This window comes from Tympanuchus pallidicinctus, unplaced genomic scaffold, assembly GCF_026119805.1.
Source record: "Tympanuchus pallidicinctus isolate F22 unplaced genomic scaffold, pur_lepc_1.0 scaffold22, whole genome shotgun sequence".
Lineage (NCBI taxonomy): Eukaryota > Metazoa > Chordata > Aves > Galliformes > Phasianidae > Tympanuchus > Tympanuchus pallidicinctus.
Window position 1 is genome coordinate 17,014,624 of NW_026294739.1, and position 13,547 is coordinate 17,028,170.

Consider the following 13,547-nt stretch of genomic DNA (forward strand, 5'->3'; position numbering starts at 1 on the left):
GTTATCACAAGGTGCATTTGTCCATACTTGAGTTGTTGTTATAATCCAAAATTCTTCAGTAGAAAGAGGGTGATATTTGAAACAGCCACCTATGGGGCTTTCTGGCCAGAGAGCCTTGGTGCAGCAGAAGCGAATGTTTAGATGATTAATAACTTAATTTTCTAAGGGCTTGATGGGCAGGCAGAGAAAATATGCCAGACTGCCATTGCCACAAAGGGGTTTTTCAGTGCCAAAAAAAAAAAAAAGACATTAAGAATGAGAGTTAACGATTTCACCTCTAAACATTTTAGGATGAGGGGAATGTGCAGGGGGCAAAGTGGGATTTACTGCAGCAGCAGAAGGCACGGGGCTCAGTGTGTTCACACTGTCCTTCACTGGGTTTTGGCTTCTCCAGGGCTGTTCTTTAGTGCAGGTCAAAGAGTAGCAATGCGTGCCCACAACGGCTGCACGGAAACTTTTCTCACTGACATTTAATATGTGGCTTGGAACAAATAACAAACAGTTTGGTTTGAATTAAAAAGTTTTGACAGTTCCATTTTGCCAAGCATTAGTCAGAAAGGAAAACTGATGGATGTGCCATGTTTGAAAATTCCCAGGGTGTAGTAAACTCATTTGTTTTAAAAAAGTTAGGAGCAGATTCTCCCCTCGTTACAGAACAAATCTGGCTCTATTTCAGGGAGGCTGATCAAGCTGTGGTGACAGAAATTAAGGTCATGTCATTTACTAGGGTAAGTGAAACTGCTTTGAGCCCACAGCTGGGAAATGCTGCATACAGCATCGGAGGTGGGAAAGAAGCACTGCAGGCAGTAAAGCTGACACTGGGCCTATGCAGTCAGCATCTCCTTTGAGTCTTGTTTTCTGAAGGAGTGTGTGTGATGGGGAGCCAAGCACAGCTGGGGGTGCTCAGAAGGGTCAGGGCACCGACAGCCCCTGCTCTGCAGTCTGCTCCTGGTGTGCTGGCAATATGGGTTTGTTTTCACGCCTGCTGGCCGTGCTGCAGGGCAGTTTGGTGTAGCTGAGGCCAGCTCTCAGCCAGCAGTGCTCCAGTCAAGCTTTAATTCTTCAAGACAAGGTCATTACCGATTCGCTGCGCTTGCCTCGCTGACATGTTTTGCTGATCAACTTATTCACTGAGTGTGGCCCTCTGCACAGCAGGGAGCTGCTACAGTGGGAAAGAGGGTTCTCTGTGAAGCTTTAAATAAGATTTGTTTTCCTTTTTTTGTGTGCGTCTGGAAGAAGCTCTGTGCTGACGTGTCAACATGATTTTCTTCCATCTGTATATGTTTATCCTTGAATTAGAGTATCTCAGAAGCTGAAGAAGGAAATCATTTTAGTCCATCTATTTGTCTAGGAGGTCAGATATACAATTGTCTGCTATTACAGATTTTCCAGAGGTAATATTCCAGTTGATATGTTGCTTCTATTACTTTGCATAGAGGAATTTTTTATCTCAGTAGATTTTTCTAAAGGTTTGCAGTGGCCTTTGTCTCACCACCCTCCTGGTAGCTGCAGTGCCACTGTGCCACCCTCATTCATCTCTGCACTTATGGATGCTTTGGGACACAGCTTTGAAGCTGAAAATGCCATAGGTTTGGCTGTTCAGTATGACTCTGCAATCCCCGTATGTGCCTCTGTGGAGCACGAGTGGTTTGCAGACTGCAGTTTGATGGCTGATCTCTGTTTCTGCGCCACGCTTTTGTCAAGCTTAAAGCATTAAGTACTTTTCTCTCTGACAAGTGTTGGAAGGCGTTTCCACAACGGTGGTGTTTGATGGCTAAGTCTCATTATCACCTCTCCTGGTGGTGCAGGAGGTACAAGGCAGGATTTCCAGTTCATAAGACAGGGCAATTCAACCTTAATGGACAGATTTTCAAAAGAGCCCAACATTGTGAGCATTTGCACATCTTTGGCATGAAGCAATTGGCTTGGAGTCATTAATGTAGATGCCTTGCTGTCAGACGGAACCTGCAAACTTGAAGAGAGTGCAAGTCTCACAGTGCTACACAGAATCACAGAATGCAGGGATTGGAAGGGACTTCTAGAGATTGAGTTCAACCCCCTGCTAAAGCAGGTTCCATACAGCAGTTACACAGGTGGGCATCCAGACAGGTCTTGGATATCTCCAGGGAAAGAGACTCCATAGCTCTCTGGACAGCCTGTTCCAGTGCTCCATCACTCTGACAGTGACAAAGTTCTGCTTCACTCTGCAATTCGGTGCTATAGATTTCAGTGTTACAAACTTGGTTTTCTGCAGAGTTCAGGCTACAGGTGATGTGACAGCGGAGGAGGCACTTTCCAAGTCCGATTTCCAAATTTGTGCACTCAGACTTTGTCTTTCAGCTCTCAAAGCACTTCACAGACACTGTACATACTGATCTGGTCAGTTGCTTTATGTAACGTAAATGCATGCCGGGCGAGATGCCCACTGCAGTGAGGCACTAATGAACTCTGCGGGGCAGGGGAGCCGACTGCAGTCAGCTTTGTTTGGGAGCTGAGATCGATGCAAATTAAGTTTGTTCTCCAAGAGCAGCTGGAGCGCTGGGAAAGCGGAGGAGCTGGAAAAGGGCATTTTGTGAAAGATGTTAAAAAGTGATTTACAGGACATTGAAGGGAGATGTAAAATACTGGCAATCAGAAAAAGCCTGGAGGCTGCTCTGTAATTCTTTGAAGCGGGAAATCTAGTCCTGGGAAACAAAAGAGGAATAGGGAAGCAGAAGAATCAACCTGTACTCGGAGTACAGACTGCAAATTCACAGCAATAGGTCGCAAGGCATCTCAGTGGTGCAGCAACGGTGATTTGGGTCCGTGCCGCCCCTTTCTGGCTGCACTATTGACCTTTCAGAGGCAACCCGTGCCAGCACTCGATCTCTCGGGGCTCCCGTTGCACGAGGAGCTGCTCGGGGCGGCTCGCGGCTCAGCGCACGGAACGGGGCCTCAGAGCCTTCGGGCGGCACGGCCACGCGCCGGGGCTGGCGGCGGATTCCCGCCCAAGGGCCCGCCTGCGGAGCCGCTGCGTCGCCACAAGATGGCGCTGTCGTCACGGCAAAAAGCGCTCCTGCAAAGGTACCGGCGCTTTTGGAGGCCTTCCGAGACGGTGTGCTAAATACACCTCGGAAACAAACAAACATAAATACATTAATTTCGTGGGCAGCAACGTGGCAAAGAGTGTAGGAGGGAAAAAAAAAGGGCTTTGGAAGAATAATCTGTAATCTCCGAATTTGCACATCGGCCCCAAGCATGGAAAGCAAACGTACATGTGGAGACGACCTGGGCGCAACTGCAGCTCTGCAGAAAAGCAGGTATGTTTGTAGGGCTGACAGAATGCCCACATCTGACGTGTAGGGCTGTACAGAGGGCCTTTCCAGTGCAGGACCAAGCTCACGTCCTGCTTCCAGCAAAGAACCCTGAGGGAAGAAGTTCCACCTTTCATAATGCTCATTTCTTCAAGGTTACTGCTCCTCCTTCATTCTATTCCCCTATTAAATGCACCTGGACATTCTTATTGGCAGAAACAACTGAATCTTCTTTAATTCCTGCTATTTTGGCATCAGGGCAATTCTCAGCACACACTCCATGAGCTGATTACACATTCTGGGAAACAAGATTTCCCATCTCTTCTACTGGCCGGTGCCATTTGCTGGCATAGTGGCACCTCTTGTCAGTGTAACACAAGGCACTGTGAGCCTTCACAGGCTCCTGCTGACAGGAGCTGCACAAGGCTGATGGCAATTTTCGTTTGAGGAGCCCTGAGAACTCCGAGTGCCTTGGAAAACCTTCCCTGTAGGAAAAACTTCTCAGGATGGCTCTACCTGTTTGGCTTTATAAACTTATGAAAGATCTGATCAGAGTCTTAAGTAACCTTATGGATACAGTCTGAATTGAGAATGTGATCTTCAGTCTGCTGAAATAAATGCAAGCAGATAGCTGAGGGTAGTCAAATGCAGATGTGGAATAAGCTGCAAAATCCTAACAGGATAATTTGCTGTCAGAACAACTCTTTGGAGGCTTCGGTGGATATCCATCCCTAGGAGTTTTAATGTGATTTACCTAAAAATCCTGTAATTTAACATAGTTCTGCTACAACATTTCCTGAGCCTCTTTGGTAACAAAAGGAACCAGAGCCAGAACTCTAAAGCCATGCTTTATTTCTGTAAGACCAGCAAAAGCAGCCAGACAAGGAGTTTCAAGTAATACTGCAAGAAAAGGAACGGTCTTTCACATGGAAATTATTTTTAGAACAGCTGAGATTAAAGAGGTGATTCTGACCCAGAGGCTATTCCGAGATACTGGATGATTCCTTTTGCAGCCAAACTCCCTGGGAGGTTGTAAGCAGTGTTTAGTGGGCAGAAGGTGCAGTATCATTTCCTCCGGATACAAACCTCGCTAAGATCCTTTCAGGTTACAGGTGTGCATGCTGGCAATGAAAAGCGAAGGCTTATTTGCAGTCCCAATCACTACTTTGCTGCAATTCCCTATGATGATACAAACTCACTCTGCAATTTTATGTTCAAATGTGGATAACTGAACAAGCATCTGTGCCCTTTCCCTCCCAGCCCTATCTCGTTGTTCCAGTCATGTAAGTTGGCCTCAGGCAAAAAAATCTCAGCCTCTCCTATGTCTGAGTGCCAGACCAGAGTACGAGCTCTGGTAATGAGCTCATACACATGATGTTTCTGAGATGAAAAGTGGAAGTATCCTGATGGCTTGTACTCACCTTGTTCATGCAACTGTCTGGGAGTGCCTATCTGTGTAAGTTTTACACTTTGTCTTGCAAAATTTTGATTTTTCTTGCTGGGCAAAGGTCTCTCTCCTTGCAGTTGTCACCCAAGAAGGGCTGCATCATTAGGGCAGAACAGGGTTGAAGATTCTTTTCTTGCTACTAGCATAGGAAAACCTGAACAGACTTGACCTAAATCCTTTTGAAATAACTATACATTATTTTCCAATTCCTTGTGGTTCCTCAGCATAGATGCAACTGAGTAGGTGGTGGTTGCCAATGTAACAATTTGGAGAGGAAATAAAAGACCCATTAATCCCTTGAAAAATCCACGTGTACTTTGCCTTGGGGTTCTACACTCAGCGTGACCTGAGTTTGCTGTGTTACTCACACAGAAATTTGCTTGTCTTTAGTCCTGTTGCCAAAAGTTCCTTTCTTTGCTGGGCTCTGCTGTGAGCATTCAGCTAGCCCTTGCCAAGAGTGCTTTCATTCACTGTGCCTTACTTTGGCATGCTTTCTTGGGAACTACGGATTTGCAGCTTACTGAGGAGTAGACATGTCTTCTACAATGCATTTTTTTCTTCCTATTTCTCTTAACTTTGTGTTGACTCACAGCTTGATTAGTTTGATTCCATTCCCCACTTTGAATGTGATGCTCACCTTGTGTTTTTCTGCCAAGCAGTATTGCTGTTTAACGATCCGAGCTTCTGTTTTCAGTTTTATTTTGCTCTGTCCCATTGCATCTTGCAATTCTCTAATGTTTGTTTAGTCCTGAAGTATTATTTCCAGTGAGCCTGCTGCCTCTAAGCCTTGTTCTCACAGATGCTGCTCATTTGCTCCAAGGAAATATTTTGCAAAAGCTCTGTCCACGGCATCTGAGCAGTGCATGGATGTGAGGTGGGTTGTGGAGGGCATCCACGTGGCTGCAGTCAGGGGGGGAGCATCAATAAAATTCACACTTGCAGTTCCTGCAGCCTTGGCCACTGCAATGGCTCCTGTTGAGAATGTCAGAATTGACCTTTTCTGGGACGGAAAATGATGGTGAGAGATTTCATCGTAGCTCCCATAAATGCCATGAAAGCTTTAATGTAACTAACACACTGAAAAGTCACAAATGTCTGATACGTCCAAGATGTGGTCACTTAGCCAAAATAGTAATTCTGTCAGTGCACTTTCTTTTTTGGAGGGGTGATAATGAGGGATTTCCTTTAATATCTATAAAGGACACCTGGGCCTGCAATGTTCTTTTTAGAAAGGTTATTCCGGCAATAGGTAGATATTTTCTTGTCATTATACATGGTACAGTGTCTGCTCCCAGAGTCAGTGCTTTACTACAGAGCCATTTTATTGAAGTATTACTCACTGATAATGGTCATATTCGTGCCATGTGTTGCCAAATGAATGTAATAATAAACGAGCAAATATTACTGCATGTGCACATCTGAGAACTTACAGCCATTGAGGATTATCAGTGCAGACAAACCATAAAATAGCCAGACGAGGGCTTAATCCTGCAAAGTGCCCCGCTTGCTGCAAGGAGTCCTTATCTGTGATGGTCCCAGCACATGTATTTGTCCACGGTCAGCTTTCAGCCTCCAAGCCCGGTGCTATGTATAGAAATCTCAGACTTGTTTTGTAAATAGCTGTGCTTGCAGTTAGGAGACACGTAAAGTACATTGTTTGTTTGTCAGAGCAACCCAAGAGATTGTTATAGACAATTATCATTTTTAATCTGCTAAACACAAATTGTATGGTAAAACGCTCTGCCAAAAACATAGCGCTGCTTTGGCTTGTCCTCTGTGAACAGGCCACTTAGGTTGAAAAGCTACATGAACCCTGCTTGTACTGCCATGCGAGGATCTGGACGCAGAAGTCTCAGCTAGTGCCAAGCAAGAGATTCCTCAGGAAATGTGAACCCTGGAGGAATTCAGTTTGCTTTAGTGACCTCGATCAGTTATGAGATGAATAAACTTTATGTGCAATTGGACTTCATGTCCAGTGTGCACCTAGTCAGCTATGCTGGCTCTGTGACTAGGGAGCCTTCCTGCTGCTATCACAAGTATGGATTCTCAATTCGTTTCAAATTTTATTCATTTCAATGAGTCTGACTAATCTCTAAGTAAAGGTTGTCCCCTAGTGACTCTCACACTGGATGTGAGCGGGGTCATCGGGTATTTAAGAAGGGTCATCAGCTTTTTGGACTCGTGTTCTGCTGCCCTTGCCAAGATTTGCTGCTGGTGTTATTGATTCTGTGGTTGAAAGAGGTTCTGGAGGGCTCTGCTGAGCCCAGTCCTGGGGCTGCCCACATCAATTGTGAAAGACAGATCTTGCTCAGAGAAGGCAGGATCACGTGTGGGCATTGATCAGGTTATGGATCTTCTGTGCTTCAAATTACTGGGGCATACAAAAACATATTCTTCTTCAGCAGTATTTTCTCTCTCTCATAAGTGTCTCCCAAGAGAAGTGTAATGTATCATTAATTCTGAAAAAGGGAATATTGGAAAGATCAAAGCCTTACAAACGGCAACATATTTTTCCCCTCAAGAAAGCATTAAAAACAACAAAAGTAGATTAGGAAAATGTTATTAGTCTCCCACCTTAGGAAAAAAACCTGTAATTATTTTGGCAATTACTTATTTCCAAAAGATTAGAAGGTATCAAAAACTAGCCTGTTCCATTTTGTAATTTAAAGCAATTAGAAAAGCCTGATTTTGCAAAATTCTGAGCTCTGGTAAAGGACTTTGATATTAAGGGTCCTTCTGGGTTGTACCCATTCTGGTGAGTTCCCTTCAGCAAAGCAGCAGGTTTGTGTTCACAGCTTAGCTTCTCTTCTGCTATTGTCTTTCAGTCTGCCATGCGGGTGGCTTTGGGGTGCCTTTTTAGATGTTGGTTCAGATACTCGAGGAACCTGTGCACTGACATGAGCTTTTTTTTTTTCTTTTTCTTTTTCTTTTTCTTTTTTTCCCCTCAGCTTTCTGCTGACTGAAGAGGAAGAAGGAAAACAGGAGCCTTGCAACAACCCCCTATCACTGTTGTGCAATCCAGATTCAAGCCTTTGGCGGCTCTGGGAAAGTGGCAGGAGCTCTGCTTGACACCATTAACCTTGACCGTCAGGGTAAGCCTGTGGGAGGAAGAGGCTCTACACCTTATTGCTTTGACCCTATAACATACCAGCTTAGTCCTAGTTTAATTCCAGTAAATTCAGTAAGGTTCCATCAGGGATCAATTTGTTCTGAAGTTTTTATCAGTGCTTTCAAGCGTCGAAGTGTCAGGTATTATTAGCAACAGAAGTCTATCTTGTGAGATAATTTTGAGAACCTGATACAAGTGTGATTTTGTTTCATACTGGCAGAGAATATAGGAAATGCTGTTTGACTCCCTTCACAGCATGGATTAGCAAAATTAGACTTGTCTCCTTTGCACTAACAAGCCCCAGAACAGACTGTGAGCTATTAAATAAAGGAAACTCCTTTCAGACACACACACGTACACACAAAAGCTGTGGGAAAATAAATCACATAGGCTTCTAGGTAGATAGATTATTAGAGAGTTCATATCTGTAGGGCATCTCCTCTGCAGGATTTTTCTGTGCACAGTGATATGACTTTATGGTTTTATTTACATTTTCTTAACAGTTCACATGACTTGTTTCTGTGGGGAATGCTGCAGTTCCCTGGAATACCCTTTTATATTTACATCACACACACACACAGTTCTGCCTACACACTGACTTGGTGCCGTGTGACTAATCAGCAAGTAACTATGATGGACCTGTTAATTTAACAGTTCAAGTTGAGTTTTAATCTCATAAGAGTATTGCTAGATCTTCATTTTATTTTACTATTTGCTTATTTTTCTTTCTTTGATTTTTTCATGAGTAATACTTTTGGAAGCCAGTCAAATCTGGAAGCGGGTAAATCCTGTTCTCTGAAGCTGCATGTAATATTACTTGCCCTAGGCAAGATTTGCAGAGAAGCTCATTTCTATTAAAACATCCAAAAAATTGACTGGAATCTACCTTGACCTTCAGGAACGGTCAGAGCCTGGATGCCAGTTATGTCCTAGTCAGGAGCTTGAGATTTGGGGTAACATTGCCCTGAACAGGCATTGTGAACACTTGAAATTTTCTCTGAATCTTTTGAAAATCTGCCCTTGAGGTTAAGCCCTGAGCTGATTTTGTGGAACAGGGCGACTTCATTCATTTGGTCCTGTGGGCCTTCAATCTGGCTCCAGCTAGTTTTGCTTACAAATAAAGCTCAGCTTTCAGCTGAGGTTCAGTGAGGACAATAAGTGTGAGTTAAAATAAACATAATCTGTGTTTGCCTTTCCAAAGCATTTCTCTGTGGAAGTTTTATATACTCTGCTCACACAATAATGTTTCAAAGTATTCCTGGAAATTTTCTCCCGTTTCTGTCACCTTAAGTGCATACCATCCTCTGTTTGGTTTTGCAGAGGATTTTGTTAGGAAAGTCTTGGATTCAGAGCTCACACCTCAGGCAAAAAAAGCCTCAGTGTGTGATGAGAAAATTGCAGTTTCTTCCTCAATAGATTCTTCTGAGCAGCAAAGAAGCATGCCTTTCATGACATTTCCCCCTCTTCATTGCTCTCCCCTCAGCCCCTTAGAATATCAGAACTCCTTTAAACTCTTCAAAGTACCAGACTGCCACGTGTCAGACAGGAGCATAACACCATAAAATGTTAGAGCTTCATAAGGTACCAGAGAGCCAGTCAAATACCACAAAAACATTGCTCATGTTGAAATGACATTATTTTGGTTCTGAATGACTGTGCCTTCTGTCTACAACCACTTTCCTCCTTATTAATCTCATTTGTTCACACTAGGCTACTTTTGCTCACATGCATGTTAAAGGAATGACTGTATTTTCAGAGGATTTGAAAAATTGGACATTTGTTTCAGTATAGATCATTAAGTACGTGCCACATATTAGCTGTTATTTCATTAATTATTTGTCACTTATAATTTTAATTTAAGAAGTTCTAGTTATCCAGTCATCCAAGAGTGCTGTCATGCAACTTGTGATGTAATTTCATAATCATTTTATGCTACAAAAATCTGTCACTGCTTCTGGAAGATGGTGTCACCTGCCCATTTTTCCCCCTCGTTCTACACGGTCCCATTTTTCAGCACAAGAATTCACTTGGACTTTCAGAGAAAGAGGCCAAGAACCTGACCTGGGTTAAAACTAACAGCACAAAGGGCAGACAAGCACTTGTACTGGTGCACAAAGGAACTGGCAGGAGTTTCTGGAAGAGAATTCATAGCCTGTGTAAACTAGAATTGACTGAGAAAGAAGATTGTAAGATGACTGTTACCCTTGCCTGAGCAAGAAACGGAACACAGCCAAAGCAACAAGTTTCTGACTGCCCTAGATGGCAAATGTGTTTTAAGTTCTCCTAGATGTGGGTGCCTCCTCTTGCAAGGGTGAAGAAACCTCCTAGGTGCCCTTGGGAGGCCCGTGGTACCAGTAGTCTCCACAGCACCATTGCTAAACATGCAGGTAGAAGTGACAGCACGGTCTCATATAAAGGCACCAGGCAGTGGTTCTCTATCCGCACTGGAAAAGTTGGCCTAACTTTATCAAAAGAAAAAGATTTAAACCAAATGGCCACTTTGTATTACGTTAAGCTTTCTGTTCAGTTTAAGAAATTTCTGCCTGTATCCCCAGTGCTGTCACCATGCTGCATTTCCTTGTGTGTTTACAACCCAGTCTAATTGCTTGGACCGGTAGCCAATCTGTGCCACTGCAGGGAGAGGAAGATTAGTGTTTTAAAATGCTGGTTACTGGCTAAAGATCAGCATGGTATAGTTGCAAACCCGGCACACTTCGGAGCTCTTACATGTAACAAAACTGAAATGCAATGTCCAATTCATTACCCTTTCTGTCTGAAAGAGTGCTTCTGCTGCTCAGCCAAGTGTTCTTGAAACAGATAACGTGCATCTGTGCTTTTCACAGGATAGTAAAAATGAAGATTAACCCTTGACCAGTGTATTTGTCCTGTGCAGGAATTTTCCTTCAACTCTGCCCCACACTGGCTCATTTTACAGGTGGAGCTCAGCTGCTGGAAGAGCTGGGCTCCTGCTCTTGGCATAACTTATCCTTCCACTTTCCCTTTTGCTTTTCATAGTGTCTTATGGATTGTTGACTCTTAGTTAATATACTTCTCCCCTGGCCCTGAATAACGTGTCTTTTCTTCTGTTTCTCTTGACTTTGGAACTGAGAAACAAAGCAGCATATCTCAGTGATGCACGTTGTTTTTTGACCTTGATAAATTGTTTTTGAGTTTGATTTTTCCCTTTCCTCCTTCAGTGTCTCCAGTAACCTCGAGTCTCTTGAGCTCTCATCTTCTCTCCACAGTCTCTTCCTCCTGTGTGTTTCCAGAACTGTTCGTCATGCAGATAAAGAGAAGCATCAATTTACTAGAAAGGGAGTTGTACCTTTAAACATCATCAGTCTGACACATATTGACTTTTATTTTAAGAGGTAACATGTAAAACAAATAAAATGCAAGTTTCTGGGACTTTCTGCTTGGTCAGGCTGCAGCCCCTCCATCACTGATGCCTAATAACAGACTGTGCAACCCATCTCCATACACTGACCCACCTGCAGACTTTCTCTGAGGATTTAATTTGTGCTGGATTATTTACATTACAGCCCTGTGTATTTGCACTTCTTTAACTCCACTTTAGCCCTCTATTCTGCTTTGCGTCTGAGTCAGACCCTTTCCAGTGGTTTCATGGAAAGCATATCATGTCACTGCTTAAGCTACCTTTGAGCCCGCAAGCTGAAGGTGACCCCGCGCTCCAAGCACAGCTGCCATACTCAGTTTGTTATCCTGTACCACAGCTGCTCATCAGATACCAGCCTGAAACGTGCCATAGCTTGGCTTGGAAATGGGAGACTGAAGCACCCATGTGTGGAAACACCCTGGGGTTGCTGAGCGGTTCATACAGTGTTACAAAATGAGTGTTAAAGTAGACTCTAAGAAGGCTCAAAGACAGCCCCCTGCTTCAGGGGTATGCACTGCTTCAGCTACTGGGCCCCTTAGGGAAACAATAGGAAGTTTAAGGCCTTTCAGGTGGAGATACGCCACAGCTGTAGGGCTGATGACCCATTTACTTCCACTAGAAAGTCATTAGGATTAATCCAAAGCACCTGCAACCCGCAAAGCAGGTTAGAAAGACGTTTGCAGCATCTCAGAGCTCAGTTTTCTCTGTAGCATAAGGGCAGAAATACGTCTAGTGGCCCAGTGAGATCTGTAAGGGACTAAGGATTTGTAGTTCTGAACATATTCTTAATGATGAGCATTTGGTGGGTGTGAACGATCACAGTCCTCTGACTGATCTGTCCTGCTTCTGAGGATAACCAAGCTGCAAGCAGTACTGCACGGGGAGGTAAGTATTTGTGTGTGCCTTCTCTAGGAGCCGTTGCAGTTGTGTGCTTGCTCAGCCTTGTGTTTCTATCTTTGTCCGTGTCTCTACCCAGTGTAGGAGGGTCTCAGTTGGAACTTACTGAGCACTTTCCTGACTTCTTGCTGTCTGCCATGCATTTCCATCCATAAGTTTGTTATGTTGCTGCTCTGGGTAAAGTAGCCCTTTTTGCAGAAGTCTGCTGTATCTTTCCTTGTGTTAACTTTGTGCCCTGAGTTTTAATGCCACGTTGTTTGTGTTCCCTGCCATTTCACTTGCCATTTATGCTCAAAAAGCTGGCCTGTATTTATTGATGATTGAGCTTTTCATGGATTGGTGAAGGAGCATGTGTTGCTTTTGATCATGGAGGGAATTAATGCAGGAAACCACTACAGGTTGCTGACCTTTTGAAATCTTAAGCATGAAGCTTTCTTTTTATTTGAGATTTTATTGGAGGTTATTGTCAAAACATAGACAAGCTTTTCATAGTGCAATGTACAACTCAAAAAGGTTTTTTAAGCATCCATGTAATTTTTAAAGAGGACAGGATGTGTACCAGAAAAAGCTTTAACACAGTGTTTAAGTTTACTGTAAGCTGTGCTAAAGTTAGACAGAAAACCAAACAAATGAATTACTGTCTCCCAGCCAGCTGAAGTTCACAGGTTTTACCTGTGACCATTTCTGTTGTTACAGATTGGTTTGGTTTTCCCTGAGGGTAAGTGATAGCAGGAATAGCTGATATACTTGAGAAGAAAGAAAGAACCTCATTGAATGTGATGAGCTACCATGTGGTGTTAAAGAGAATTGAAATGTAAAGCACAAAACCATCTTTGATTGCAAGACAGCTTTAAGGGCCCGAAAAACTTTGTGCTTAATGTGCAAAATGAAAATGTATAGTACTTAGCTGGCAATGTAATTTAGCTTGCTAATTCTGTTGGTAGCTCATGGAACTGACAGGTGTTGTCCGTGTTGCTCTTACAGGCTGGCTGGGTTCTGAGTGAGAGGATGCATCTCCTAGTGCATCTCATACTTAGTAAGACATTGTGTATTTTTATTTCTTGACTGTATACTGGCAGTCCAGTCAACATGGTGTAAAGCACTTTTCTTATGCTGTCATTCTAAGAGTGAGGCTGTATTTTGGTAATTTACTGGTAAGAGGCTGTAATTGAGAAATCTAGGTGACACTATAAGGCTTTTTTTCTTGAGCTGAGTCTTCTGGTGATGTGCTTTTGAAACCTTGAAGTTCTCATAAAAATCACACTTGTTTTTAGGAAGTATTTTAACTAATGTTTTAAGTGCTTAGACAAAGAAAAAACAGATAAAGGAAATTGATAGTATTGAAGAAAACTATGAATGTAAGTTGCAAGCATTCAAGTAAACAGTACGAAATGGAGGATATAT

At 43.3% G+C, this 13,547-nt stretch overlaps 1 protein-coding gene across 2 annotated transcripts in view; it reads left to right on the plus strand.

The window, feature by feature from the left end:
- Window positions 1-13,547, plus strand: part of TBL1XR1 (TBL1X/Y related 1) — a 380,885-nt gene that overhangs the window by 81,334 nt on the left and 286,004 nt on the right. For both annotated transcript variants that reach the window (XM_052686536.1, XM_052686537.1), the window contains exon 2: window positions 7,689-7,832. The gene's annotated coding sequence lies outside the window, so the exon portion shown is untranslated. The remainder of the gene's footprint in view (window positions 1-7,688; window positions 7,833-13,547) is intronic.